Here is an 11,725-nt window from a genome sequence, read left to right on the forward strand (position 1 = left end):
AGTAGTCATATTCCCTAAACTGTTAGTTCTCTCTCTTTCCTAGGATCTTTTTTTATTTATTTTTTAAAATCTCTATGGTTTATTTAACTTTATTTTATGTGCATTGGTGTAAGGGTGTCAGATCGCTGGAACTGGATTTTCAGACAGTTGTGAACTGCCATGTGGGTGCTAAGAATTGAACCCGGGTCCTCGGGAAGAACAGTCAAGTGTTCTTAACCGCTGAGCCATTTCTCCAGCCCCTAGGATCTTTTTTAAAAAATCTGATTAACTTATGTCTTTGAGGCCAGCACTTTGGAGCCAGAGGCAGATAGATCTCTGTGAATTTAAGGCCAGCCTAGCGCATATATATATATATATGAGTTCCAGGACAGCCAGAGCTGTGTAGAGAGACTCTGTCTCAAAAGAAGAGAAAAAGGCCCAAATAAAAAATGTTTCTTTATGCTTGTGTATGTTTGCCTCCATGAGTTTGTGCGCACCATATGTGTTCAGGGCCTCTGGGGGCCAGAAGAGAGATCCTCCACGTGGGTGCTGGGAACTGAATCCCGGTCCTCTGCAAGAGTAGTGAGCTCTCTTAACCACAGAGCCATCTCTGCAGCCACTTTTCTCCACCAGTTTATATTAATACAGCATGCTGTTCAGAAATATCGGCTTCTAAATCTCGCATCAAGTACCATCTGTGTTATTTTACCTGAATTTCAGTTTCACTTTCTCCAAAGCAGGAAGATGGTAACTTCAACTATCACAGGACTGTCGATAGCTGTAATAGATCTATGCTTCTCCCATTTTCCCAAATAATATTTCCTGCATCGGGTAGGTGTGATGAGTTAATAAGGGAAGGTCTAGGGAATTCTTAGTTCAACACTTGGCTTACAGGAAATTCTTAGGAAGTGGGAATTATTCTTTGTGGCACTGGGACACAAACCAGGACCTTACCCTCATTCCTACACCTCTAGCTCGAGAGTGGTGTGGTGTATTTAGTGAATCAGGCAAAGATGTGTTACATTTGTTTCCACTGTGGACTCTTACTTTAACTGTGCAAAGGTGTGTCCCATTTGTGCCTGCTGCATTTGTTAACTGTGTAAAGACAGGGTGTATCTATTTTGCCTTGCCTGCCTAAGGCACCTGGTTGGTCTAATGAAGAGCTGAAAGACGAATAGCTAGGCAGAGAAAGGATAGGCAGGGTTGGTGGGCAGAGAGAAAGAGAAGAGAGAACGGGGAGGACAAGGGCATGCCCAGGGTCAGCCAGGCAGCTGCCAACCAGACACAAGAAGCAGTAAAATATATGGCATGCAGAAGGAAGAAAGGTAAAAGGCAGAAGGCAGATAAAGAGAAACAGGTTAATAAATTAAAAGAGCAAGCTAGAAAGGAGCCCAAGCTGGACCAAGCATTCTAATAAGTCTCTGTATCATGGTTTGTAACTGGTTGGTGGCCCAAGAGAAAACGCCTGGTAGACACACACACAAAGTCTGTTCTCCTGCCACAGCCTGGCTACCACAGGTTGGTAGGTTCAGAACATGAGCACACAGCAGCCATCCCACTGTTGTAGCAAGACTTCCTTTGGACCACCAGTCCCCAAGTGACGACACGGAGACTTATTATTAATTGTGAAAGCTTGTCCTTTTGTTTAGGCTTGTTCCCAACTAGCTCCTATAACTTAAATTAACCTGCCTCTATTAATCTACCTTCTGCCACGTGGCTTTTTAACCCGCCCTCCATTCTGGATGGGTGTCTCTCTGGCTTCTCTTGCTGAACCAGATACTAACAGTCAGTCTCTCTCTCTCCCTCCTCCCAGGCCCAGCCTCTTCTCTCCTGCCTATCTATTGGTCATTTAGCTCTTTAGTAAATCAACCACGATACACATCTTCACACAGTGTACAAATATCCCATAACACATTATGTTCCTGAGAGGTACGTGTTTAAACTCATAGCAACTCTTAGAAACTCAGTTAAGTGACTTGTTGAAAATTCCCAGTGAGCCCTGATCCAAACCTAGACCCTTTGACCAGATGTGGCAGCACACACCTACAATCCCGCCACTCAGCAGGTCGAAGCAAGGAGGATCAGGAATTCAGTGGTAGCCTGAGCTACATAATGAGACACCTATTTCAAAACAAACAACGACGAGGTTGAGGGGAGAACCAGGATGCTGCCTTTTAAATTCTTTACTCTTCCATATTACAGGTAATTTAAATTCTTTTATGTGTTTGTGCATGATTTATATGCTTTAAATGCCTTACATATTTTACTTAATGATACTGTTGCTGTAACACCACAGCTTGGGGTGGAATGGGGGGAAAGAGAAATGTAATCTTCTAAATTTATTCTGCATGCAAAGGAAGGAATACAAACTGGAAGAACTTGGTTGCTTGGTCATTGTGAATCTTTCTTTTGTCTTGGGGGGGGGGTTGTGCTCACCATACGTCCTCCAGCAGGTGCACCACAAGCTTCGTTTTCAGGTTAACAGGGGCTGCTCCACCAGCAGAGCTGAGTAAGCAGGAGTCACTAACACCCAGGGCTGTTCAGCGCTTACGTTTTATTTTCCTTGACATTGGTAGAGCCTGGTAGCATTGTTTGCGGTTTCCTTTCAAACCTCTTCCTTTTTTCTGGGCCTGTAACAATCTCTACCACATCCACAATGCGTGGAAGATGGAGCTCTTTGGGAAGTCCAACAAACTCCCAAGTTCTAAGTATTTAGATCAAAGGAGACAAGAAGAGAAGTTCATGGTGAATGCTTTGCTGGAGAAAGAGATAACGTTTTCATCTCTAGTTTTTTGTTTGCTGATTTTGTTTGCGGGGTTTTTTTTTGTTTTTTGTTTTGCTATATAGGAGAATAAAGAACATCTGAAAATTAAATTTCTTTTGTCAAACTGGTATAAAATTCAAGTGAGAATCTTTTCTATCTTGCAAACGTGGAACGGTGGTCACCTTTTTTGTGACCCTCCAACTTACTTCTTGCATTAGAAGCTACCTGATGTGTTTACTCTTTTTTTTTTTAAGATTTAATGTTATGTATATAGTATGTCTTCCCACCAGAAGAGGACATCAGATCTCATTATAGATGGTTGTGAGCCACCCTGTGGGTGCTGGGAATTGAACTCAAGACCTCTGGAAGAGCAGTCAGTGCTCTTAACGGCAGAGCCATCTCTCCAACCGATGTATTTATTCTTATAAAGTAAAGTAGATTTAAATTCTCAATTTTTATTTTAACTCCCTCAGTGACCTTGTGTTTATTTATCGTGCTCAGGAGTCACCGAGTGACACCGCCTTCAGGATGCGGTCTGTGACAGAGCTAGATGAGTGCCAAGGAGTCGGTCTGGACTGAAGATGGGAGGGGTTGCCATTCCCTTCATCAGTGTGAACTAGAGTATGGCTAACAGGGGAGCTTATGAAAAGGAGGCTTTGGGTTTGGTGTTTGAAGCACTGGGGAGCCTGTTACACTTGAGGAAAGCAGAGCTGACAGAAATCAATCAGCAGACAAAGCATCTCTATTTAAAAACACTACTCAGTAGCTGTGTCTCAAGTGTCCAGAACTGGTCAGTATGAGGCTAGTAGGCAAAGGCTGCGTGAGCATGCACTGGTCCCTCTTCTTTTGTAATGTGCAACCCTTTAGAGGAGCCTGGTGCTAGTAACAGACTAGAAGCAAGGCAAAATTACACAGTGGTTGCTGCTACAGAGAAAGGCGCAAACATATTAAACCCACAAGTGACTTGTAAAATTATAGGAGGGAATGCTGAGCTGGAGCCCTGCAAGAAGACTTTGGCCATTATCTAACGTGGCTTAACCAGAACCATGGTGATACAAAAGCTAAGACGATGCACCAAAACAGTGTGTGTGCCTTCACTTTGCCCTAGTTAGAAAGGAGAAAGTAACGTTGCCATGACGGGGCTGAAAAGCACTATGATTTAGACCAAGCAAGAGAGAAGACAGTCTATTTTCCCAAGGATCACAGCTTCAAAGGGGGAACGATCCAAGAGCACAATGTGAGAGTTGGGATTAAAGAGGAAAATTTGTTGATAATCCCATATGTTTGAGTATAATAAAAGTCATACCAGTAATAAATGAATCCATTGTCAAGTATGGTCTTGTAAGATTGACTGGAGAGCTGCTATGTTGTAATAGTTGGCAGCATTAAGGTGGTGGTAGCTGATAAAGGAAGGGAATAAATCTATTGTTTTTGTTTGGAGCTGCACCAATATTTTGGCTCCAAGATCAACACTTTCCTCTAAAGGCGGTATGGACACATTGTTATAAATGGAGGTATGGTCTTAGCAGTTCTTATATACTTTCTTGGCCAGTTAATTCGGAATTGTAAGCTTTTATTATTGGACTCACAAAGAAATGCTTACTTAAAGTTATATTTATGGCACGTAAATCTTTAAATAATTTTGGCATCAATTGATAGGAGGTGGATGCATGACCATCGGAGTGTTTTCCAGTGTGAAGGATGCCTCGATGTTATTAAGGTCATAGGTGAATACTTTTTATGGTGTGGCTAACATGTAGTGGAGATAGAGGGTCATAACTAGTATATTAAGTTCTGCTAGGATAATAGTGAAGCTAGATCATCACATTGCTATTGAAGGATGTAATCTGTAATAGACAAGCTGGTAAGTACAGCCTGACTATGGATTTGTTCACAGTTTGAGTTTATGAGACAAAGCAATGAGAGCTCATGACCATGGGCTATCAGGACTGAGGCACCATAAAACCTTAATGATGTTTGACTAAGAATGACTGCAATTACCTCTACATGACTTGGCAAACTCATGACTGGGGATTTTCAGTCTGTTTGGTGGGAAAGAGGAGAGCTTGATATTTGTAGAGCCCGAGGACCCTTCATTGGGATGCTTTAAGAATGAATACGCTGTATGTTCTGTCGGTGTTTGGAATGATGGTGATTTTTACTAGGCTGTAGCCTCCTGTCTTTACTAGTGATGCGGCTGCAAGAATCGAAGAGGGAGTAACTGGGGCTTGTATGGGTGCTAGCCAGAGCAGAGGCCGTGCAGGGTGTTTTCACTGTGACTGTTATTGTACTTATTGATCATAGGAGACTTAGATGAGGAGCTTGGTAACTCAGGAGTAGCTTGTCAAACAATGTGGAGAGTGTTCTGTATAGATTAAACCCCGAGTAGTCAATCGGTGTACAAGATAGGAAATGAAAATCCTGTCTAATCATCCAGTTTGGCTTCCTCAGTGAGTGATAATAATTAAATTAGAATTAGTGTTGCCTCAAAGAGAATATAGAATAGGGTTAGATTAGGGGGTTTTTTCGGCAATAAATGCCATGATTAAAAATATGTAGAGAAAAAAATTGTGGCGATCTCTTGGTGGGCAGTGGTGCTACACGTCTTTAATCCCACCACTTAGGAGGCAGAGGCAGGCAGATCTTTGTGAGTTCAAAACCAGCCTGGTCTAGAAAGGGTGTACCAGGGTAGCCAGGGCAGTTACACAGAGAAATCCTGTCTCAAAAAACAAACAAACAAACAAATATTTGTAGAGAACTCTTCACAAATTGATAGGAATGCTGGTATGTAGCTCTGTGCAGTTGATGGCTCTGGGCAGGGGTGGGAACAAACTCAGTCTTCTTTCAGAGGCTGGCCACTGGGAGTTTGAGCATGCCCCAGTAAAAGTGTACGGGAAACACAAATTGGACTTGGTATATTTTTCTTCTTCTTTTCTGGGGAAATCACAAGGTTGAGGTTGGACCTGGGAGGACTGGCAAGTGAGGGTGATCAGAGTGTATTATGTGAAATTCTCAAATAACCAATAAAAATATTATGTTGGAAAAGTTAGTTGTAGATGTTGGATGTGGTGGTGCATGCCTGTAATCCTAGCATTTAGGAGATGAAGGCAGGAAGATGAGGAGTTCAAGATCATCTTGTCTCTGTAGATGGTTTGAGGCCACTGTGAGAAACAAGAGAAACGTGAAACTCACTTTCAAAACAAACAAGCCAGGCATGGTGACCCGTGCCTTTAATCCCAGAACTCTGGAGGTTGAGTTCAAGGCTAGCCTGGTCTACAGATTGATTTCCAGGAAAACTGGGGCTACAGAGAGAAACGCTGTCTCAAAAAACAAACAAACAAATTGAAGAATATTTGCAGAGTAATTAATGTCAATTAATAATCAATATTGAGTATTTTTGTCTTTCATTGCTATAGAGAAGAGAAAGATTTCTGGGTATAGTGGTGTATCCCTTTAATCCCAGCACGAGGGAGACAAAGGCACTCAGATCTCTGTGAGTTCAAGGCCAGGCTGGTCTACACAGTGAGTTCTAAGCTAGTCGGGGGTACCCAGTAGGAATCGGGGAAAGACAGAAGGAGGGCGGGAGTGATTATTACCATTGACCATTCGAAATTGGTCAAGGAATATGGAAACCTGGATTCTCTATTGATCGTTCCTAAATAGGACTTCCCCTCAAGATGAATATAAAGCCAGAAAATATATTTGCCATTAAACAAAGAATCATCATCATCCATCAAAGAGAACCCCAGGCTGCGGGGACCAGAATCCAGAGTCACAGCAGGGGCAGAAGTGGCAGATAGCAGACGAAGCTCAGGCAGGCCGGGAATGTTCAGAGTCTCATTTGTGAAGTGAAGAAGCTGGATACTACTTTCCATGGCTAGCTTACTTTCCCCAAAGAATCTTCTCAATAAGTGGCAATTGAGAAAACAAAATTTATAAAGGGGCTATTTTCAAAAGAAGATTAAAATATATAAGTTGTATCCCAATATTTAGAGGTAAAATGAGAAATTGTTCCCATTAGAAGGTTGAGTTGAGATATTAATATTCACATATTGAACTAATCCTGATGTGGATTATCAAGTATAATCTGAACTATTAGAAACAGACATTGGCAGAATCTAGGTGGATTGTTTTAGCTTTTGGAAAACAAAGATTAAAAATCTACTTTTAAAACAAGTCTGCTGGTGTCTCTTATAATCTCTGTAATTTGAGAACCATTGATCTTGCGTATATATAGTTTTTTCCTTTGACACCCAGTCACAGATTTGTTAAGGAGTCTAATTGTCTTGCCCAACATTTCTCCTTAAATACATACATATATATCTTCTGAGTCAGGTGTGGCAGTACACGCCTATAATCCTAGCTATTTGAGAAGCAAGAGGACCACTCGCATTACAGACAAGCTTAGGCAACATAACAAGACACTAACTGAGAAAATTTAACTTTTAAAATTTAGTGTGGGGGGGGGGCGTTCCACTGCACATGTGGAGGTCAGTGGAAGTCAGCGGACACAGCTTTCACGGACCAGTTCTTTCTTCCACACTTCACACGGGTCCTGGGGATCAAACTCATGTCACCAGGCTTAGGTGGTAAATGCTTTACTTGCTGCGCCATCTGGCCTGCCCCATGTTCCAGTTACAAAATAATCTAATTTTATTGTAACATCTGGAATGTGCAAAATAGAAAGAAAACCCATCAACACATTTCCAAGACAGCCACATTTTAAAAATACCTATTTTTCTGACAACTGTCCACAGTCTTGGCAACTGCATTTCTTCTTTTTAAAGTTTAACATCTTGACAAATCATTTCTCATACACTATTAAAATTATTCTTCAGTAACGTTTTTCTTTGGGACAAGGTCTTACCGGGTTCTCCATGTTGCCCGGGCTGACTTTGACCTCACAATTCTCCTGTCTTGGCTTCCCAGGCATGAGGGACTGTGCTGGAGATATGCCTCATGGGAGAGCGCTTGCCTGCTATGCTCCAGGCCCCAGTTTGAACCCCAGAACTGAGTGGCTGGGATGAGCAGCATCTGGCTTTACATTAGTAACTGTTAAAGAGTAGTCTCCACAGACTACTCTGAGGGGATGATGACTGGGTAATACCTCGACCTCTATCTGCCTGCTAAGATTTCTGAAGGATCCACTTTTCTTAGGAGAAAACTAAGGTCTATTCTCTACAGAAAATATGAAGATGAAGGCAAGACCGAGAAAGTAGAGCAGAACTCTACCCTAAGTGCCTTTCCCTGGAGCCTGGGTTTTGCTGATTAGACTGACTGGCCAGTGACCTGTCCGAGAGGACAAGTGCCTGTCACTACACCTGACACTTTACATGGGTGTCCAGGATTGAACTCAGTGTTTGCTTTCATGATCCCTTTGCTAAATGAATTATCTCCCTTGCTCCTCCTTGAGTTCTTAGCAGGTTAAAATGAAAGCTTAGATGTACTTAAGGGATTGGGAGGCAGCCCTGGCCCTGCTTTCAGTCAGAGCAAGTGGTGTTTTTGCTTGTTTACACATCTCGGTAATGGTTTAAACAAAGGATTCCTCAGCCAAAATGTGTTTGAAAATCATGGGTTCAGATGGATTACAAAACCCCTTTCCTCCTATTATCCCGAAATAATAATCTCCTGGGCTTTTTTTTTTAAGGAGTTTTATTGGCCTTCTAAGAAGAGCTATTACATGCTGGGAAATTTTCTTCCCCTTCAGTTTCTTTAAAAACTGACATTTAATCACAGGTCTGGTGGGTTCCCTGAGGTCTCTTGACATGGACTCTGGATGTGCACAATCCAGTTTGTTTATTGTCCATCTCACACTGGCTCTTTTCACGCTGAGTTTGCTGGCTGATCCTACAATACAACCCCGTGGTGAGCTCAGCTTGAAGATCAGCAGACTGTTGGAGGTTGGAGCCAGGCCCAAACTTGCCTTTGGTGAGTTTCATGGACGGAGAGGAGCCAGGGAGGGTTGGCAGGACCCATCTGAACATCGGCCATAAAAGCGGTGTTCTTTAAAGAATAAAAAAATTAGGGTGCAAACTGAAACTTACTACATTTAGGTATAAATGAGAAAACAATTATGAGCAGGTTTTTGTGTGTAAAGCACTGTGGTGGGAGAAAAACAACAGCCACACTGTGTCTCAGGGAGCCTGGAGTGAAAATCTTCCAAGGAACAGGGGAATTAACCTGCTGTTTGAGAACCATATGTGCCTGCTTGCCACTGAAGACTAAAGAGAATGTGTGAGCCATTTGGACCTTGCTGGAGATGAATGAAGTTTAGACTTGTTCTTTGACCCCTAAATCTGAATTCTCTGTGGATTATGCATTAGTGGTTCAATGGATATAGTTAGTGTCCTGGTTTGAATATGAAGTGTCTTCTACAGGCTCGTGACCTTGCTTGGTCCCCTGTTGGGCATGCTGTTTTAGGAGGTTGTGGTCATTTGTGGGGGGTGGGGACTAGCTAGAGAATGTAGGTCATCAGGGGCAGGCCTTTGTAGGCATCTTCGTCCCTTGGACTGAACCTTCTGGAATCATGACATAAAGGGAATCTTTCCTCATTTTCAGCTGTTTTCTAAGGCGTTTTAGACGCAATGACAAACAGAACAGAAAGCACATTACAAACTTGTAGTCGGGGTTCCTAGTGACTTGCGATTAGTACAGACACACCATAGAAAGCAAGCATTCTTTCTTCAATGTCTTTGCAAGCAATCTAGAACATTCTTCTCCCTATCATTGCAGACCCTTCCTATTATTAACTGATTTTTTAAAACCTTGTTTAGGATGAGAATCTTTGGCAAGCCTTCCTAATTCTAGGTGAAAAATGCCTCTTGTGTTCTCCTAAAACATCTATTTACTGTTGCCAGAAGTGTGTGTTCCTATTGTGTTAGTCTGCTCAGTACTGCTAATTTCTGCTATGTCACGGTGACCCCACAAATGACTCACTTGATCCTAACGGTAAACATTGATACGCTTTGCATATGTAAACGTAGGTGGTTCCTGTCACCAAGAGAAAGGGACTGCTGTCACCTCTGCAAAGACACAGAATGATATACCTAGGGCCATACATCTTAGCAAGCTGGAAAACCTAGCCAAAGTCTGCAGTGTCAAACCACATGGCTTTCCAAGGCAGAGCTGTCTTAGAGCACACACCCCAGTGGGGTGATTTGCTTGGCACTTAGTAGGCATTAGTGCATATTCACTGGAAGAGTGGATGGAGCCCAGGGCACCTTACGAGACTTCAGTATCACGGTTCTGTCACAGAGACCCAAGGTCTGCAATCAGGCGGAGGTTTGAGGAGGCCAGTTCCTGGGCTGATGGTCAGAGAGGAGCAGTAAAGTCCTGCTGTCTGGGGCTCAATGTTCCCCCACAAGACTTCATGGTTGGAACATTTGGTTGACATTGAACCAATTTCGATGCATCTTTTTTTGGATCTTGAACAAGATACTCAAAAGACGGTGCTTTTAAGAAACTATATATTTGATTTGTAGAAGTTTATTTTTAAAAATTGCCAGATGGTGGTGGCAGTGCACATCTTTAATCCCAGCACTCCAGAGGCAGAGGGGGGAGGGGATCTCTGAGTTCAAAGTCAGTCTACCAAGTGGGAGTTCCGGGATAGCCAGGGTTACACGGAGAAACCACATCTTGAAAAATCAAAAGGGTTTTTCTTCAAGAGTGACAAAATGAAACTTGAAGCGTTACCTGAACAAAATGTTCTAAGTAGAAGAAAAGATCATTGTCTCTTTGAAAGAATATTTGAGTCTAAAGCTCTTGCATAGAGGAAGTATCAGGAACTGGCCCAGTTTCCCACGCCCCACACATCAGAAAGAAAGTGTAGAGGCTAAGAACACATGTGGGGACCACCTGCCTGCTCTGCCGCTCCCTCCCCTTCTCCCCGAGGCTGGGCCAGGATGCATCCAGGGCCTGCCTTCATACAAGCTGCACTAGGTCTGAACTTACACATTAGATACCTCACAGCCGAGATGTCAGAGTCTCTTTCTTTGCAGTCTCTTTCCCTGTCTGTAGGTTCCTGCCTTCTTCCCTTCCTGTGGTCCCTCTACATCCTTCTCCTTGACTTACTGAACTTCATGAAATCTCCACCACCCACTAATCTCCTCATTTGGGAAAAACGTAGTAGCCTTTATGATCTGCACTAACTCCTTCAAGGTAGTATTGTACAACATGCTCTGACATCAGGTCATGGGACTTGGGACCTCCGCTTCTGCGAATTTGCTTTTATTATCTCGCCCTTCTGAGCTCTAAGTTCCCTGCAGGTTATGGAGATCCCAACCAGCAATTTTGTGGCACGGGGTTGTTTGTCATGAGGGTAACTAAAGAAACCTATGTAAGACAGCAGGCATGGTGGTGGGTACAATGACAAACACACCAAGCCCCTCCTCCCAGCCAGTGGCACACAGCAGGGTTCTAGGAGTCTTCCCTTGCCTCTGAGTCTCCATGGAATTGCCCTGGTGACCTCGGATGGAGTTGAGAGTGACTTTGCCAGGCACCCTGTGCAGCAGCCACAGCCATGAGGCTGGCTGGAGACTGCAGTTACTAATCTAGTCTCTGTGTCTGCTGGCAATAAGGAAGATTCTTTCTGGGCTGCAGGATAGAATGTGCCAGAACAGCTTAATCACCGGCTTATTTATTAACCGAGTCAGGAAACTTGAGCTGAGGACCCTAACTTAACATTTGGGGCATTAATCTTCCTTACCCTGTTGCCAGCTCCATCTGGATCCTTTAGTTTATTTTTTTGTTTTGTTTTGTTTTTTTTCTAAATACAAAAAGACAAAGCCAAGTTCATTGGCCCCAGTGCTGGCATGGACAACTGAGGATCTGCCTCTTCATTCCAGATGCCACCCATTGTCACATGTCCTGATGCTGCTCCCAACTTCCTGATATTCATGCCCCAACCCCCAGGCTACAGGGACTTTTTTTAAACGAGATTAAAATGTAACCATTGCAAAGGTTCTGCTCTGAGTAAGCAAACAC

The sequence above is a fragment of the Microtus pennsylvanicus genome, chromosome 7, assembly GCF_037038515.1.
Source record: "Microtus pennsylvanicus isolate mMicPen1 chromosome 7, mMicPen1.hap1, whole genome shotgun sequence".
In the NCBI taxonomy this organism is placed as follows: domain Eukaryota; kingdom Metazoa; phylum Chordata; class Mammalia; order Rodentia; family Cricetidae; genus Microtus; species Microtus pennsylvanicus.